This window comes from Rhipicephalus microplus, unplaced genomic scaffold (genome assembly GCF_043290135.1).
Source record: "Rhipicephalus microplus isolate Deutch F79 unplaced genomic scaffold, USDA_Rmic scaffold_47, whole genome shotgun sequence".
NCBI lineage: Eukaryota > Metazoa > Arthropoda > Arachnida > Ixodida > Ixodidae > Rhipicephalus > Rhipicephalus microplus.
In genome coordinates, this window is record NW_027464620.1 from 1,394,021 (window position 1) to 1,414,003 (window position 19,983).

Here is a 19,983-nt window from a genome sequence, read left to right on the forward strand (position 1 = left end):
GCGTCCGGCGCCCATCCGTCACGAGAGAAAGGAGACGCAGTGTTGCCTGGGTAACGCATTGGCACGAAATGCAGCATGTTGCATTTTGCGCTGGTTGCCGTCGGGCCGCGCCGATGGACGCCTATCGCGCCAGGCGTGAGACTATAGAGTGCTCGCGTTTTGTTATCGTAGCGTCACTGTGTCCAGCATGCGCGCGTGTCAAAGCCACATTGGAGTATATTGGGCCCTTCATGATGTGCTCGCGGCCGTTTTGCTTGCTCCACATACACCGAATTTGGTGTTACGTGACGTCAATGTATGACGAAATATATGTCTGGTGCAAACATGATAATCCTGACACGCGTGTCATGTAAGAACATGACAACATACCACGCTCATGGCGTGTTCGCGGGTGTTTCGCTAGCTCCCCATATAGTAAACTTGGTATCACGTGACGCGAATAGATGACGAAGGTAAACAACACATCCAAACATGATAATCAAGACGCGGAAGTCATGTACGGCACCATTTACCTCCACTTCGTAACGTTGTGCTGATTTTAAAGCGACATATCAACCTTTCTCATTCGTGCTTCGCTTATCATCGATTTCCGCTGTACGTGAGGTCTGCTATATTTTTTTTCGCATAAATATGACTCATAAAGGTCTGTCTTTCAAAATAGCGGGGGACTAGTATGGCAGGGGGATTACATATATAGAAGGTTTAAAAGAAATAAAAGACACATTGTGCGTAGAAAAAATTACCCCATCTCCCGCTAAATGGAACCATGAAGTCGAGCGCACCAGCGCGAGGGGGGGGGAGGGGGTGCACACCGCGTTTGCGCTTTGCGGCTTTTACGGAGCCACTTACACAGGCTTGAACGTGCCAGCCCTTGCCAGGACGTTCTGAACAGATTACGAGAGTGCCAGGTGGCCGATGGGGCACACCAATGAACGCCGATCGCATCAGTCGTGTCTGGCGTCGAACTGCACAGAGAAACATTAACCAAAGCGGAAGACAAAAAAATTGCAGCATATTCGCGAGCCGAATGACGACGAGTGGGGCGGAGTGGACGGATGGTCGGATGAACTTATGGAAGAACGGACGCATGAACGGATGGACATACGGACGTGCGGGTGGATGTACGGACGCACGCACAGATGAACGGATGAATGAACGAGAGGTCAGACGGATGCATGGATGGACAGACGCATAGATGGACAGACATGGACGTATGCACGAATGGACGGACTAACGGATGGATGGATAGACCCGTGTAAGGAAGCATGGACGGACGGATGCATGGATGAACACAGGGATGGGCGGACGAATGCATGGATGAACACAGGGACGGACGGATGGACCGATGGACGCCCGGGAGGAGGGATGGACCGATGGACGCATGGACGAATGCATGAGTTTGCGGACGCATGGATCGACGAACGGACAGAAGCGCGGGTTGACTGACGGATGCTTTGGCCCACTCATCCTCAATGAGCTTCATCGATTTACTAAGTCCCGGATCACTCGCGGACGGCCCGCGGACGCCTCGGCTCACAGGTGGTTACGTCACATGCACGTGATCTAAAAGTCCCGAGCGAGCCCGAGCGGCCTTGTTATGCCAGCGAGTCCTCGTCAAACGTCCGTGCCTCTGAAAAAGGCAATCTGGGTCAAGGCCAGCCCGCAGTCTGCCTGGCGCGAACGGCGTAAACACGCGCGGCGCGTCTCTGGCCCACGTGCATTGAGTCATCTGCGCACGTGACAGCGAGCCGGCGTTCTCGTGTCTGGTGGTCTGACGCATGGCGCGGCGACCCCCCCATTGGAGGAATCTGCACCGACGACCAGCGGCGCTTCTGATTGGACATTTTGGTTGGACCCGGTGTAAATAAAAGAAGCCCTGCGGCGCGTCGCGATCGGCGGTCCTATGTGAGTGAGAGGAGGCCCCGTGTCGGAGAGCCGGCATGTGTGTGAGTCGGCGGTTTTAGGCGAAAAGCTGACCTATGTGTTAGAGAGAAGAGCTCGGCTTTTCGAGTCTCTGTCGGCCCCAGTGCCGAAATTGTAACGCCTCTGTATATATGCTGTACATAAACCTTGTTTAACTCACCGTCGTCTCGTCCGCTCGTCTTATCAGCTCTGCGCAGAAGCAGTCGCGAGCTGATAAACATACGCTACGCAACAGTGGTGGCTTCGGCGGGATCGGCCCGTCGTTCGCAACAGTGGTGGAAGCGGCGGGATCGGTCCGCTTCGCAACAGTGGAGGTCAGCGGTGGCATTTCGGAGGTGGCTTCGCAACAGTGGTTGGCAGCTGCGGGATCGGCCGGCGTCAGCGACATCGATGCGGTGAGTGCCTGATGTTTTCCCCTCAGTTCACCAGACTACTCTAGCTCAGGTTGTAGTAGTTTAGAGAAAGGCTGTGTGAAGCATTGAAGTGAGCTTTGATCGTTTCAAGCCAAGTCGAAGCGCTTTGAAACCGAAGTTAATGCAGAGGGGGTAAACACGGGAGTGTGAAAAATTGCTTGCGCGTCTTGCTAGTTGACTTATAGTGGGTACGGCAAGTAAATTGTTAACAGGGGCAAACAGCAAGAGGCTAGTGTGAACGATGGAGAACCTTAAAGTGAAGGAACTCGTCGAAATTTGTGAGGAACTCGGCATTACTTTGGGCCGTGCGAAACGAAAGCAAGCGATCCTTGAGATCATGAAGGATGAGGGAGTGTCGGCTGAGGAAGTCGATGAGGCCTGGGTGGATATTAAAGCACGCCGTGAGGAGGCTGAAAGGCGAGAAGTAGAAGCTCGCGAACGTGAGGAGGCTGAAAGGCGCGAACGTCGCGAGGAGGCCGAGAGACAAGAGCGCCTAGAGTTGAAACGACTAGAATTGGCAATCCTACAGTGTTCGCAGGCGCCTAGCGTAGCCTCTCCGACGACTCAGGTCAGCAGTTTTAGAATTCGGGACCAACTGCCACCTTTCGTAGTAGGCGAGGACATGGCGAAGTATCTCGTCAAGTTTGAACACGTCTGTGAGCGAAACGCTTTGGAGCGGTCTCTTTGGGCGCAGAACCTGATAGCTCTTCTTCCCGGCGAAGTGTCCGACGCGATAACTTGCTTGTCTAGGGAAGCGTTTGAGAGCTATGACGATGTTAAGGAAGTGCTCTTGAGACGCTATAAGTTGTCACCCGAGGCTTTCAGGCAAAGGTTCCGGTATGCTGAAAAGGGGAATGAGTCACACGTTGACTTCGCGTTTCGTCTTAAAGCCGATTTAATCGAATGGCTCAAGGGCGAAGGTGTTTATGACGACCGCGATAAAGTGGTGGAATGCGTTGCATTGGAGCAATTCTACCGCTGCATCGAGGATAATGTCAGACTTTGGCTGCAGGACAGACTTGGGGAAGTACAACTAAACAAGGCAGCAGAGTTAGCTGAGGAGTATTATACTCGCCGAAAGTTGCACAGCAGGGCAGTGCGCGTTGAAAAGAATGAAAGAAAAGAGGGCTTTTCAAGGAAACCTGATCAACGGAAACCCGTTCCGCACCGTAATTTCAAGAAGGACCCGTCTCTTACGAAGGACAGTGTAGGGGAAGGGCAAACAGAAGCGGAAAAATCGAGTGAGGTTTCTACCACACAGGCATTTGAATCGGAAAACAAACGGAAGCCGCTAATCTGCTACAACTGTAAAAAGGAAGGGCACATCGCGAGAAACTGTCAGGAAAAGTTTGCCTTCGCAACGATCCGAGAATCAGAAAAAAACATTCGGTTGTTGGAGCCGTATCTCCAAGAAATTAGGGTCAATGAGAAAACGTGCCGAGCACTTAGAGACTCAGCGGCAACCATGGATGTTGTCCATCCTTCATTGGTGTCTCCGGATGACTTCACAGGAGAATGCGCGTGGATCAGGCAGGTCGCCGAGGAGCAGAGTGTTCGCTTACCAATCGCCACCGTTGTCATTGAAGGCCCGTTCGGTAAGCTTCGCACCGAAGCGGCTGTGTCTGCCGCGCTAAACGATCGTTTTCCCTATCTTTTCTCCAACAACTCGGAGCAGCTTCTCAAAGAGCAGGGCAAATCGTTCTTCCCCAACTTAGCGTGCATGGCTCTCACGCGATCGCAAGCGCGGAAGATATCGCGGCAGCTTGATCTGGTTCAATGCGGTGAACTCTCAAGTGACCTTGTCGGCGGGTCGACGGAACCCCAGAAGGGACAGTTTCCGCATGAGTCATGTGAGCAGTCACGCGAGCGGCCCGTCGTCGAACCGACCGGCGCGGTTTCCGGAGAAAGAGGAGACGACGTGGCGCCATTGAGTCAGAGCGAGAGGGTTGCAACGCTCTCGCCTGTAGCGGAAAGTTGGAGCGAGCTGCCGAGAGTTGATCGAGAGACGCTCATTCGAGAGCAGCGTGAGGATCTCTCGATTGAAGCGCTAGTGGAAAGCCAGAAAAACGCGGCAAAAGTGCTGTCGAAGGAGCACTACGAGGAATCGGTGACGAAGCGCGCTTTTGAAGTTGATAATCAGGTAATGCGGCTGCAGCCATCCAAAAGGAACAAGCTTGAGGTTGATTGGGAAGGGCCCGCCAACGTATTATCGAAGCCGTGCGATTCAAATTATGAAGTGAAATTAGGAAGGCGGCCGGACAAAATTTACAACTTGATGAAACCACACGTTCAACATCAAGCGGTCGTAAATCTGCTGTTGAATGCTTCAGTGGAAGAGGAAGCAGAAAATTTGAGTTCTAGTGAGGTAACCGAAGGGGGATCGAAAGTAATCCGGGAGCAGATAAACCTAGAGCCTAGCTTAAGTGAAGGAGGACCTGAGAACGAGGACCTCAGAAAGATTGGTTCCGAGTTTGAAGACGTGTTTTCGGACCACCCCGGAAACATGAGGGTGATCGAACACGATATCGAGCTAAGCGGTGAGGAGTCAATCCGTAGCAAGCCGTATCGTTGTTCTCCTGTGCAACGTCGAAAGTGTGAGCCGCTCTTGGTGCCGCATAGGTATCGTCGCCTAAAAGTGGCCGGTTACTGAAGTGGAGCATGTTGCTCCACAGCGCAACTTTGACGTTCGCTAAAGAAAAAAAAAGGAAAGGTAAACGCTAATGCAGGTGCATTGAGCAGTGCGTTCCAGCTAGTACCTTCTCAACCTTTCGGTTTCTCGCTGGCGATTCGGGGCAAAATTTTGACCTCATCACGACCTGGGCTGAGCGCTCTCGTTCAGAGTGATCTCAAGGGGCCAACTTTGTGGTATTCTAATTCGTTACGTTGTTGTACGTGGGAAAAAAATTGAGTTGTCATTTTAAGAGTCTTGTGTCCCACATGTGCCTCTTGATGTAGAGGGAACAAAATTCCGATAGACACGTAGATAGGTATATGTTGTACTATACTTTGTCTGGTGTTCTGTCGGGTGACCGAGGGCACTTGCTTGTGTCGTGTGTTGTCTGTTGTCGAACCGTTCTTAGCAAGTTGCAGAACCATCGACAAGTGCTGAAACCGAAGATGGTCAGAAGAGACGAGCGAAGTTGGCCAGCAAGTTGGGGCGACAAGCCAGTGGAGCTGGGATCCGTCGTCAAAAGTGGAATGTGTTCCCGGACCAGTCTGGAGCTGTATTCTCCCCATGGCCCTGGAGGCGAACCTGGAGGGACCTGGCGAACGAGCGCACCTGACATCCGAGCCCCGTGGGAGCAGCTCGTCTTTCCGGTGCATTGTCTGGCGGCGGGGGTGCTGTTATGCCAGCGAGTCCTCGTCAAACGTCCGTGCCTCTGAAAAAGGCAATCTGGGTCAAGGCCAGCCCGCAGTCTGCCTGGCGCGAACGGCGTAAACACGCGCGGCGCGTCTCTGGCCCACGTGCATTGAGTCATCTGCGCACGTGACAGCGAGCCGGCGTTCTCGTGTCTGGTGGTCTGACGCATGGCGCGGCGACCCCCCCATTGGAGGAATCTGCCCCGACGACCAGCGGCGCTTCTGATTGGACATTTTGGTTGGACCCGGTGTAAATAAAAGAAGCCCTGCGGCGCGTCGCGATCGGCGGTCCTATGTGAGTGAGAGGAGGCCCCGTGTCGGAGAGCCGGCATGTGTGTGAGTCGGCGGTTTTAGGCGAAAAGCTGACCTATGTGTTAGAGAGAAGAGCTCGGCTTTTCGAGTCTCTGTCGGCCCCAGTGCCGAAATTGTAACGCCTCTGTATATATGCTGTACATAAACCTTGTTTAACTCACCGTCGTCTCGTCCGCTCGTCTTATCAGCTCTGCGCAGAAGCAGTCGCGAGCTGATAAACATACGCTACGCAACAGTGGTGGCTTCGGCGGGATCGGCCCGTCGTTCGCAACAGTGGTGGAAGCGGCGGGATCGGTCCGCTTCGCAACAGTGGAGGTCAGCGGTGGCATTTCGGAGGTGGCTTCGCAACAGCCTCGGGTTATCTGCGCGCTGACTGCATCCGCTGTGGCGTCTTCTATGCCTGGCTATGCCGTCTGCTCCCTCCATAGCTGAAACACAGACCACAACGCTGACTCATTTGCAACCTAAACAGTAGTTAGGTAGTGAATTATACCTATCTCTGTTCTGATGCAACTTACTGTAAGTGAACTACTCGAGCGCGTGTGCATCGTAGACCGGCGCGGTCGTTCCACCGCTGTTTCTTCTAGCGAGTATAACGCGTGTTTGCCCGACCTTCGGGAATACGCACATGCTCGACGCGGCTCAGAACGCCGATGACAAGAAATGGGTGCGCTAGCAATGCGAAATCCAGAAACATGCGAGAAGCGGACAGAAAAGCAAAGAGAGAGCAAAAGCGCATCGAAAATTTCCCGTGTCTAACTTAAGATGGCCGCACAGCATGCGCACCGCGCTGTCGTCTGCCAGCGGCCCGAAAGAAGTTGTTCGGGCGGTCCCGGGCCGCCCGCAGGCCACCAGGCACGCGAAAAACGAACATGCGTCCAAGTGATCCCGGAGAGTGGGCGGAGCTTCCAGTTGGCCCCCGAGAAAAACAAATGCGGCGCCGGCGTCCGGGGCAGTCCGGAGCCGTCCGGGACGTGCAAATTGATGACGCTCAGTCACTCCGTTAATTTGCTGTGATTTTTATTATTTATACTACTACAAGTAACGACCTCTAGTATCGTACCATCTGCAATTTTCAGCTGATATACGTTTTGTTATATGTACATGCACCACTCTCTACGGTTGGTTCAACAACTAACGGGAGGTGGCTACGTATGATTACGACAGGACGCTTAGGCCACGCCTTAAGGACGTTCGTCCCTAAATAAATTACAGCACATTCACGAGTGAGTGATCATGAGGGGGGCAAAACGTCTCTTTCGTTCTTTCTTCCGTTCGTTTGCCCGTCCGTTCATCTGCACGGACAGATGAACAGTAGCGTCGATGCACGGACAGGTGGACAACCAGACGCTTGGATGAATGGAATCACGTAAGGACCGACAGATGGACGGACAGAAGCCCGGACGGACGAATGGAAGTACGGATGAACGGACATATGGATGGACGGAAGCACGAACGGACGGGCAAACAGTCGAAGGCCTCACCCTGGTTATCATCATTCACTCCGTGAATATGCTGTGAAAACCACTAAAGCCATCTGGTTATATTATTCCTAAAGACATATACACACAACTCCATCTATTGATGAAGTCATAAACTAGAGGTGGCTACATACTACATACGGAGAAGGAAACGACCCATGGCCTAAGGAGCTTCACCCCTAAAAGAACGTTATTCTGTTTATAGAATACAACGCGTTGGTTTCTCGCGTGTCTGCAGAATCTCGCACCCTGACGCGATGATTATGATAGATGTTTTAACCACCACCGCCATAACATGATTGCCACGAAAGTGTAAAGGGGGGAGGCCACACCGTCTTACCAAGTCCAATTTTCAAGCCTGCTCTGTGCCAGTCTGACGTCACGCGCCTTAAGCGAAGGAGCACGCCCAGGAGACTGAAGCCAATGTCACCATCGTCTGCCGTAACAAGATAAAACGTTCGCAGCGAGTTTTACACATACGACAGCTCTATTGAGCCCTTTGTGGCGCTGGTTTAATTGTGCGCTATCAAACATGACTAATTTATAAGAGTAATGCTTGATGGTCCAATTAAGTGGTGAAATAAATAATGTAAATCTTATTTTTTATTTAGAAACCCCTACACACGCAAACGCCCACACACTTTACAGAAGGTGCACAGAAAGTGTTTGCGTTAATTCGCTAAACGTCTGCAGTTTTCTATGCTAAGTGAGCGCATTTGTACTGCTGTGCCTGTTGTTGTATCGTTGTACTTTGTAGTCATCAAGTTCAAGTAATCTGGCTTAAAGTGGAGCTGACGCAAGTGAAAAGCGTTTAAGAAAGCAATTTATCACAGGCTTTGTGCTCTAGATTGCCTTATTGAGGGCTATAAAACAAAAAACATTTTGAGGTGTGTAGAGGCATATAAATTTGGCTAAAGAGCAGCGCCGCATATTCCAGACAAATACATTAGGTGGAGGTACTGGCGAGACTGACTCATAATTAAAATACCGCGAAAAAATGACCGGAGCAGTGGTAGAAAGTGTTACCCAGTATAAACAATAAATGCATGGCACCACGCACAAACACTTATTCCTTTTTGTAGACAATGTGATCGGACTTATTACATAGCGATATATTTACCGACCGTCAAGGAATAACGCCTGTTGTGGGAGTATATTGCCACGCGGGTTTATTGCATTATTTTTAAGTCTTTCGGGTGCGAGCACCGGAACGTAAAACGACTTTCTCACTCCGCATTTCAAGCCAGTTAACGCAAAATCTATGCAGTTACTGGCACACTACCAGGACGATACGTCATCATGTGGGTATGAGCGCCAGCGATGCTCAGGTTGCTAATGTTAAGGCTTCCGCTAACACGGCAGAAGCGTAAGCGACACCAATTTACAGAAGGAACCAACCGTGCTACAGCTAGTGTGTTTAAAACAACTGAAACTCAAGTAGTATAGACAAACACATACCTTCAAATCACGGAGAGAGCACGCATGGATGTCATACCAACGAACAGCAGGCTCTCAATTCGCTTTCCAGTCGTCCTTTAGGAACGAGAACACTCGAACCTTCGTCACACCATCAATAACGGCGACAGCTTGGCCCGTTGCACTGTCCCATTGCGAGAGCTTGCAGCTGTACACCACGCAAACATTCGGTTAATGAAGTACGCCACATCACCCCGCAGCACTTAACAGCCTCAGAAAAACATGGTCATCTTCATTCAGCCACTACCAGCACCCGACAACAGGCTTCGTAAGGCTTATAGGAACCTTGCTATCTCGAACGGCGGGAGCATTCGGGCATTCCAGTGACGCAGGCAGCGTCATGTAGCCGTGCTCCGAAGCTGTCACACGGTGATAAAACTGCGACGCAATTCGGTCTCTCACTAGTCATGAACCAATGAACGTGTCTTCATGCTCTGTGACGCTGACGTAAACGCTCACGACATCACCGTCTTGTCCGCAATTTGGACCTTCCGCTGCGCCGCCTATAGTCGCTGGAATGATACATGCACACGTCTACTCGGCAGGAGACGATGGTCAAAACAGTGACGTCAGAGGCCAGGTCCGGAGTATTGAGCAGGCCTGAATTTTTTTTTTCCAGCACATTGCACAGGCCGGAACGCGCCAGCGTGTGAGCGTGTTCTGGCAGCGCTATCACTATAGCTGTTGTGCATGTGCAGAAATGGTGGGCGGACACACCGGAATAAACTCCGCCGTAAGCTGCTTCGAATATAAAAAATGTCATGAAGTGAATTTTATGTGGTGCATGGTGCCCGCGGCTTACTGACTCGGCCACCTTTAGTCGCTGCATATACCTTATCAACCGCTCGGGTTGGCCGATGTCATGCTATACACAGTTAAAAGGGCATTTACGTGTATCCTTGTTCAAAGGCCTGCAGTGCGTCGTAGCTTTATTCTCGTTTTTATAAAGTATAAATTTGGGTGGAGAATCAATATTGGTAGGAAGCAAATCAACTATTACACGGAACACACAACACAAGCGCTTGTGTTGTGTGTTCCGTGTAAAAGTTGCTGCGCTTCCTACCAAGATGTATTCATAACAACTGGCCCGATAAAATTGCTTATTGGGCGGAGAAACTGCTTAGCTGAGTAAACGGTATGACTAACTGGGAAGTTGTCCACAAGTGTTTATTTATTTTTATTTTGTGGCAGGGTCCTATCGAATGGTATGTGGGGTTCCCAATACCACCATACGATTATGAGAGACGCCGTAATAGAGGGCTCCGGAAATTTCCACCACCTGAGGTTCTTCAACGTACACCCAAATCTGAGCACACGGGCCTACAACATTTCCGCCTCCATAGGAAATGCAGCCGCCGCCACCAGGATTCGAAGCTGCGACCTGTGGGTCAGCAGCCGAGTACCTTAGCCACTAGACTACCGCGGCGGGGTGAAGGATCTTATTACGGACACCTTATGGAAGGAATGCGCGATTCTGCAGGAAGGCTTCGGTCCACTGAGAAGATAAAAGGGAGTTTTAGAATAGCGCACTGCGAGCCCTTTCGGTACAGTCACTGCCACGGCGCATGCGTCGTACAGGAGCCGCCATTCGCGGTCCGCCCGCAGAAAATCCGAAATAGCGGGTGGCGTGTGCGGCCTGCATGCGGCCTGCGAACGCTGCAGTGTCGAGGCTATGTGTATTTTGTGTGCATTTGAGATTGCGGGGCAGCTAATGTTCCTAGATTGTTCCCTGAAAGGGGCAAACATTATTGTAAAGCACATATGGTGCCTGCTATGCCCGCAATGCCTGCAGCGCCTGCAAACGTTATTCTAAAAACCCCTAATACTAAAAGTTGGCAGATCCCACGTACAGGGGGAATCGATGATATGCGAAGCACGAATGAGTTAGGTTGATATGTCATCTTAATTTCAGCACAACGTTACGAGGTGGAGGTAAACGATGCCGTATATGTCTTCCATGTCATGATTATCATGTTTCGATGTATCGTTTACCTTCGTCGTCTATTCACGTAACGCGATACCAAATTTAGTATATGTAGAGCTAGTGAAACGACCGCGAGCACGCTATGAGCGTGGTAAGTTGTCATGTTCTTACATGACACGCGTGTCAGAATTATCATGTTTGCACCAGTCATATACTTTTGCCATTCATTGACGTCACTTAACACCAAATTTGGTATATGTGGAGCTAGCAAAACGGCCGCGTGTGCATCATGAAGGGCACAATATACTCCTGTGTAGCGTTGACGCGCGCGCACGCTAGGCACAGCAACGCTACGTTAGCGAAACGCGAGCACTCTATAGTCTTGCGCCAGGCGCTACCAGCGTCCGTCGGCGCGGCCCGATGGCAATCGGTGCGAAATGCGACATGCTGCATTTCGCAGATTGTGTTACCCAGACAACACTGCGTCTCTCTTTTTTCGTGACGGAGGGACGCTGGACCAGCTTGAACACGCGTGCGTCAAAGCAACACAGTGCGGCGCGCGCCTGCGAGTATATGGCAGGACCGGCACCTGGCATGGCAACGCCGGCGTGACGCGACGAAATGAACGCCAGAGAGCTCGCACACCACGTCACGTCGAAATGTATTGGCTTCTTGACGTCATGCTTTCGCATGACACACATATCATGATTATCACGTTCACACCAGCCACATACCTTCATTGATTGATTGATTTGTGGGGTTTAACGTCCCAAAACCACTTCTGATTATGAGAGACGCCGTAGTGGAGGGCTCCGGAATTTTTGACCACCTGGGGTTCTTTAACGTGCACCCAAATCTGAGTACACGGGCCTACAACATTTCCGCCTCCATCGGAAATGCAGCCGCCGCAGCCGGGAATCGAACCCGCGACCTGCGGGTCAGCAGCCGAGTACCTTAGCCACTAGACCACCGCGGCGGGGCGCATACCTTCATCATCTATTGACGTCACGTAATACCAAATTTGGCATGTGTGAAACTAGCGAACCGGCCGCGAGCGCATCATGAGGATTCGATGTAGTCATGTAGTTACTTGACACGTATGTCGTGATTATCTTGTTTGTATGTGTCATTTACCTATGTCGTCCATTCGCGTCGCGTAATACCGAGTTTGGTACATGTGAGACCAGCAAAATGGCCGCGAACACATCATGAGCGTAGCATGTAGTCATGTTGTTATATGACGCGCATCTCATAATTATCAAGTTTGCACCAGTCACATACTTTTGTCATTCATTCAAGTACTGCTACACCAAATTTGGTATATGTGACGCTAGCAAAACAGCCGCGTGAGCATCTTGAGCTTTGCATGTAGTCACGTTGTTACATGACACGCATGTCATGATTTTCATGTTAGGGTCGGTCGCTTGTGTTCACCATGCAATCATGCTATGTCATACCAGTTTTGCAACATGCGACGTGAACGGAACCACCGCAAGAGCTGCAGGACCATAAAATGTAGTCCATGACATTCATGACATCTATGTCATGATTTTCATGTTATGGCTTGTAAAATATGTTTTAATACAGTCATTTTATGCCATACTGAGCTTGGTATCGATACCAGTATCGAAACGGCCAGGAGAACTAAATATCGTAGGCGGCTAGAGAGATAGATAGATACGCCCAAAGCCACCACAGTTTCCTTAAACTTCACCAAAGATTGATTGATTGATATGTGGGGTTTAACGTCCCAAAACTACTCTATGATTATGAGAGACGCCGTAGTGGAGGGCTCCGGAAATTTAGACCACCTGGGGTTCTTTAACGTGCACCCAAATCTGAGTACACGGGCCTACAACATTTCCGCCTCCATCGGAAATGCAGCCGCCGCAGCCGGGATTCGAACCCGCGCCCTGCGGGTCAGCAGCCGAGTACCTTAGCCACTAGACCACCGCGGCGGGGCAAACTTCACCAAAGAGAAGCATTGGGAGTGCCAAAGGTTGTAGTGTTTTTAGAGAGGTTTCTTTGATGAGGCGCTAGTGGGTGCCCAACGTGAAACCAGATATGTTGGTAAGAGTGCTTCTGCTCCCCTAACATCTTCGGAACAGAATTCATATTATTGTAAGGTTCTTGTTCTCAAGAAGAACCAAGTGTTGGATGAGTTCGTATTCCATTCCTAATGACACTTTGCGCAAAAAAAAAAAACTACGGACAAGAAGCAAGGGAGCAAAGACAGGCGCAGACTAACAACTGTTAGTTCATTTTAGAGAAAACACACATATAAAAGAAAGGTAAGGACACGTTGTTATGAATACAGGTCGCTGGATAGATAATCCATCTCAAGATATCCATCTTTTCGTACATAAGTCTGGAGACATATAGGTGACGAGGCCATTGGTGAACCTTTTTTAAACTCGAGATAGATTATCTAACCGCCAACCTGTAATCATTTCCACAAGTTTTTGTCTTTATATGTGTGCTTTTCCGAAAACAAACTTCAGTTGTTAGTCTGCTCCTGTTAAGACTTCGCGTGTATTTTGCGATCATGGGGGAGAGAACCCATCAAGGTTGTACAGATCCGTGGGGCGGCGTCTTTCATTCCTTGCGTTCATAATGCTGGCTGGCCTTGCAAGTGACACGGGTTTTTGAGATAGAGTGCTTCCAATCGTGGCAGCCCTGCCGCGGTGGTCTAATGACTAAGGTACTCAGCTGCTGACGCGCAGGTCGCGGGATCAAATCCCGGCTGCGGCGGCTGCATTTCTGATAGAGGCTGAAATGCTGTAGGCCCGTGTGCTCACGTCTGGGTGCACATTAAAGAACCCCAGGTGGTCGAAATTTCCGGAGCCCTTCACTACGGCGTATCTCATAATCAAAGGGTGGTTTTAGGACGGTAAACCTCACATATCAATCGATATCAAATCGATTGTGGCACATTGTGGGCGACAAACGGGGACGCGTGACTGTGACACTGCTGCATCGCGAGCGCTGTGAGGTGGTGGCGCCATCGCTTCGAGCTACATAAGGTTAGGGACCTTAGAGCCACAAAGAAGGAGCACGAAGGAACAAATCTGACAGACGTAAGACTTTGGAGAGGGAAATAAGTTTATCGTATCACCGCAGACAGCGCTCGGACGCACATATTATGCAAGCAGCCCCATCCTTCACGTGGCGTCGCATCACGACCACTCTCTGGACTAAGGTGGACCGACGGCTCTCGTTGAGGAGCACTCGTTTGCACTGGCGTCAAATGCAACAAAGGGGGCGTTGGTTGGAAGGATCGTTGCCTCATTCGATTCTAGGAGACTGGCGGCGAGTGGGATTTAGCCCGAGTTGGGGGCACATACCAGGTTTACCATGGAATGTCAACACATCACGCCATGGCGACATGACAAGCCGGGCCCCCAAGGGGCTTCACAGCCAGATCAGGCTCCTCGTCGAACTCTTAAAGTACCATTCAGCGATGCGTCTGCAGTGACAAGGTTGATTCTTACTTGAATGACGCTTGCCTAGATAAAAAATAATGATGACATGGTGTTAACAATATCTACGATAAGCAAACATCTTCTAATGAAATTTAAATACACAGGTAAACCTATATGCACATACGTTAACACGCATTCACATGCACTTGGACATGGGCTGGCGAGCAGGTGTACGCAGGCACAAAGATGTACTTACGTAATTTATTAAACAGATGCATGCCCGCACAGATAGACGATCGAGTAGCCAAAAGTGTTTGTCAACATATCATTCTTTATTTACAAAGTCTCAACAGTTATTCCTTTGACAAAAATGTGTGATGATGTATGTACAGTCAACATCTAATTAACTAACTCTTTTTTTACATCAAGCGTTAAACATGATTTTCAACCAGCGTTCTCCAACAGTTTCAGAACGAGTTCGTACTTATAGTACATACATGAGGCAAACGATGAAGAACAAGACATTTATTTACACAAGAACAACCTCATCTCACTTGACTTTGCCAAAATAAAAAATCCGGTTGTGCTACACGTGAGTTCAACACTGCCGGCTCAGAGTCATCTACAGGAACAAATGAAATGGGACAGCATTATGGGAGGAAAGAATGATGTGAGGTGAGGGCCTTCTATTTGTCAGTTGGGCCTCTCTGCCATTGATTCTTGGTAATGTTTTGTTTGGGCAAGACAAAATTTTTCCAATAGTGGGTTAAATCCTGACTGCAGCAAGGAGCATTGCCGATAATGGGAACAAATCATCTCCTCGAGCATTCACTACCACTAAAACCAGCTCCTGAACTCAATCGCAAGTCAAAAGTTAATTCCTCCGTCAACCTTCCACCCAAGTTGGTTCTCAAGTTTTACTAGTCACGACGAAAACTTAGTAGGAACGTTGATAATGCTGGTCGATATCATCAACCTCCGATTTCATGCCACGATGTGGAACGTATTGTGCCGTGCAAAGCTTATTCTAATAATCAGTAGAAGCCTATCTGTCCCGATAAGAAACTATAACAGCGCACTTTTTTTATCTCATACAATCAACCAGAACGCGTTCACGCGCAATGGCGCATTTAGTTTTTGATGTGCTTCGTAAATGCACTCGTGTAAGGGACGTTATTCGTTATGGCAGAAATCAGCTGAGAATGCAAGGAAGGATATCAAAATAATTCTCCAAATAAAATATCGTAGGAAAGTCATTACCAACCAAAGTAGTGGGAACGAATAGCCATAAAATGAATAGTGTCAGCCCAAAAAGAGCACTTTGATGCCGACCTATTTTACTCTGTGTTGCGTCCGGGCATCAAAAGGAAGTATCATTGTTACAAACGGCTCAGCACATGTTTTTCTGCAAGAGAAAAAAAATACTTGTAGCTTGTTGGCTCCTTTAAAATACTGGTGGTAACGCCTGACGCTGATGAATCAAGCCGACATATCGAAATGGCTTTCTCTTTTTTCCCCGTTTCTCCGCGAGTAAAATTAATGAAACGAACGAGACAAGAAGTTAACATGCTCATGACAAGTATCTAACACCGAGCCCTCAGTGCTCAACGCAGTCCCGCACTTCTTTCTTTGACTCATCACCTACGGCTAGAAAGAGCCTTCGGCACAGGAGCCACAGACGGCTCGAGAGAATCGCTTCGCACAGCCCGAGCGTCCTGGAATGTACGTTGTCGCCGGTGAAACGTGCGACGCACAGGTTATGTATGGTTCACAGCCGATGCGCTTCGCCATAGTACGCGGCTTCCAGCGAGTCCACTTAGTGCGCGCACACACTTTCGTACGTGGCATCACGAAGTCCCAGCCAAACGAGCATTGTTTGGCGACTCTTCGGTGCGCTGCTGCAACGTGCACTGCAGTTCCCGTGCGCCACTCGCAGGGCTGGACGAACCACCGGTGCTCAGTCGCTCCATCGCATCACGCACAAACACCGACACTGCAAGAACGCTGGGGTGAAAATGATTGGATGCGCTTGAACGGCACCCCGCAACTCATATGAGCTTTTGCTGAAATGGACAGACCTGGAAAGAAAAAAAAAGAAGAGGTAGCAAAAATGAGACGAAGAACCAACCGTGCTTTGACCCCTCTCCTTCTTTTTACCTGAAGGTTGCGGGAGCGTGTTTACTTTTTTCTCTCCGTTGCGTTTGTGCTCGATAATTTGACAAGCATTCCATTCATTACGGCAACAGCGTCAGTTCTCGTTAGTGTAGCTGATCTTTTCCCCGTTAGTGTTGCCATGCTATTCAATTCTGTTACACAATTTCGTACAAAGGTCGGTGCTTTCAGATCGTACCTTGCATTGTGTTTTTAACGCGGAAGCAATGCACAATAAAGATGGCTTAATAAGCTCCATGTGGAAGAATGAAAAAGGCACCCAACAAAACAATAACTTCATACGTGATGTCACGTGCTATGAGCTCAATGACAGGTCGTTTCAACAGGCTGTGACGTAATGTCAAGCCGCATAATCCACATGGTTGTAAGTAAGCCAACTTGCACAAGAGCGCGAGTAAAAGAACTAGCAAGCTTGTAACTATACAAATACTACTATACAACAAAGGCGCACAGCCTTACCATTTAAATAGAGAAAACGAAAGGAAAGAACAGGTTGGAAAACAACCGGATGAGCGACTGGTTTCCACCTTGTGTGTGCGGTAGAAAAAAAAAAGAGATTTGAACGAGAAAAAGTACTGAATCACAATCAACGGACTCTTAGAAAGGCTGACAAATTCGTGCACTAATACGCTTAAGGCATTAGAAAAAAAAATATCTATGGTCACGAACTTGATTTTCAAAAAAAAATAAATCCTGGAGTTAGCTTTTAGAGCAAATGAACATATAAAGATGACCGCATAGGTTGATTTGCGTGAATTCACTGAGCATGTCAAAAAATGTTCTCATTCGTCTTCACGACACAATAACTATAATTTGCTGTAGCTTAACATTCAGCAAAAAAAAAACAAAAAACGCACGACCATTTTTTTACAGTTATAAAGCTTACAGAGCTTCGCGCAATAAATACCATTAACAAGTTGTCTAGCGGATTACAGAATACCCGAATACTCAATGGCAAGATGGAAAATATTTGAGGAAGGTAGAATATTTTAATTAAAAAACAGCGTGAAGTGAGCAAGTTTTCGAAACACCGTTCGGTGCGTTTGCATTCGCATCATGCAACGCCCGCGTAGCGCGAAACTGTGAGAACACTTACTTCCCACAGGGAATACTTGCAACAGGCAGACAGTCAGGTGTGTTAGGCCTAAATAATGCCCCTCCGATTGCGAAAGCTCTCGGGTTAGTTCGGTGGTTAGTCAATTTGCGCAATCCACTCGTCGGCGTAGTGCCAACATAAAACGAAGCTAGAAACGTGAACAGGAACTGTTCTCTCTTCCCAACCAATTGAACGAGGAAGATACCTGGGATGGTGCGCAGGTTCGTCTTCACTCCGCTGTACATTGCATCAGCAAGCGGCTTAGAGCACTCCATCTCGGTTCGTTGCATCCGTAGTGGATGAGCCGTGAACCCAATGCGCACCTCAGCGATCTATCGAGAGGCTATCAATAGCAGCGCTCAGGAATGGTGGCACCCATTAAAAGCCCAAACTGTCCGCATGTCCAGAAAGCATGAGGTACGGCATTTTCTGCTGGCTAAACGCTGTTGAACGGACCTAAATCACCATATTACCGATGGATCGCTAGGAATCGTAGCACCTGAATTGAACCACGGGCTTTAAAAGCCGAGCGGGGGCATGAACTAGATGTTTGCACTTTTCGTTTCGGCTGCATCGAAACTAAACGCTCCTACCATTGTCGGGACACTTACTCCCGCTAATGCTGATATAGAGGCTGATTTTTATTTTTCTATCTGTCATTCGGGACAGTCAATAGAAAGAGCTATTCGGTAATGTGGCTCAGTTTCGCATTCTTTTCTATCAAAAAGTCTCACTTCCTTCTTCGTTTTCAATCCACCGTTCCGGGCCACTAGATCTCGTTCGTCGTAGATTTTATGGGTGTCTGTATTGGAGGAGCGGCAAGGGAGAAAGGCTTCGGCTGGAAGATGCCGGCGTCCCATACATATATCTGAGCGCACGCTACGACTGCAGTTACCAGGATATAGGCGCTGGAGAACCAGCGCAGTGGGCGCAAAACAAATACCTTTACTCCGGCCCTAGGCTGCTTCTATACGAGCGGTTGAACGAATGGGAGAAAAGATTTTCGTGGAATCCCGTTTCTGCTCGATCTCACTACGCCCGAGTCTTAAGGATTTGCCTCAAGAAGGGAGGAGCCGTCGGTGCCGCCACGTCAGGCCTATACTTTCTTTTTGTTTTCCCTACTTGCTGCCGAGCACATTGCTCGAACCTTGAGCTTGTTCCCTAAGCTTCATTGCAGCCTTTATGCCACCCTCCTCCTCCCCTTTGCCCTGGTCCACTTTATTTCGACCTCTCATTCTTTTTGGGTTATTTTCCTCTTTGGCGTCTACTTTGGATGCGCGAGGTTTAGCACGTCCCTTCGCCCCGCACATTCCACCATTCCGCTTACTTCGCGGACGGCCCTCATGTCTCCCCGTGAAGTCAACAGGGAAGAACGCGCTGCCGAAATAGCCACGCGAGTGCCACCCACTGCGTGTCTGGACAAAAAAGAATTAAAAAAAAGAATTGGGGAAGTGCGCAACTTGCCCAAGATGCAGGTGAAGGGAAATCCCCGCCTGTCAGACGCTGGCGGCAGCTGGGTTGAAGGCGCACCCTCCGATACAAGTAACGAGGATAACATAACTCACCCCTGGCCGCTTATAACGCGGGAGATGATAATGTGCATCCGTATACAAATACAGCGAATAAAGGGAAAGAAAGAGCGAGGGGCATGGAAAAACCGGGTCTGGTGGTACTTTGCCATCTTTGTCCCTTTTTTCGGCCTAGAAAGGCTGGACGCTCTTGATGGATGGCGGTCGTGATGGACGGGAGGCGGCGAATTTAAAAGATCTACTGAATATTGAGAAAAGTAAACGGCGTTTCTTTGATTCGATCGATATTTTTATACTCGAATAGCGAGGTGGTCATTTGATAGCGTTGCATTTTACTTTTCATGTATTTATGTTTTTCCATTTTCTGTCTGAAGCATCTTCTGAGGCGACGTGCGGCCGCAGTTTCATCACATCTCACAATGTCTGCGAAGAACTTTACTGACGCATCAGAGAATTGACTGTTTATTTTTCTTCTTCTTTCTCTTTTCTCTCTTTTGTTTCCATTTCTCTTTCCCAATATACCAGCGGGTAGCCAACTAGACACTGCTCTGATTGACCTCTTCTCGGCCTTCCACCTCTCTCTGTTTCCTTCCTCCATTTCTTTTCAGAACGAGGGTATCTCCCCGAGCACTTGTTATAGTTGAGCTTGCTGTTACTGGCCGTAGTGGTGCTTGCATATTTTCACCAGTTTTTTTTCTTTTTATAAGAGCCGCCCAGATAGATCGTGCATTTGGAGCACGTTTTCTTTTTCTTCCCTCTTTTTCCTGGTGATCCCACGCTGAGCTAGAATTTATCAGCAGTTTTAGCTGTATACAGCGCATAATAAAGGGGGTGGCATGACAGTGATTTGAGCTGACCTAACTAGAACGAGCATA

The 19,983-nt window shown here is 49.1% G+C and overlaps 1 protein-coding gene and 1 long non-coding RNA gene across 2 annotated transcripts in view; both read right to left on the reverse strand.

Moving 5' to 3' along the window:
• Nucleotides 1-9,353, reverse strand: part of LOC142788197 (uncharacterized) — a 98,152-nt gene extending 88,799 nt beyond the window's left edge. Inside the window, exon 1 of the long non-coding RNA XR_012889275.1 lies at nucleotides 8,948-9,353. This is a non-coding gene — a long non-coding RNA (uncharacterized LOC142788197). The remainder of the gene's footprint in view (nucleotides 1-8,947) is intronic.
• A 5,271-nt stretch (nucleotides 9,354-14,624) lies between these two features.
• The window catches only part of LOC142788198 (zwei Ig domain protein zig-8-like), a 126,442-nt gene continuing 121,083 nt past the window's right edge, over nucleotides 14,625-19,983 (reverse strand). Inside the window, exon 5 of the mRNA XM_075884767.1 lies at nucleotides 14,625-16,389. The gene's annotated coding sequence lies outside the window, so the exon portion shown is untranslated. The remainder of the gene's footprint in view (nucleotides 16,390-19,983) is intronic.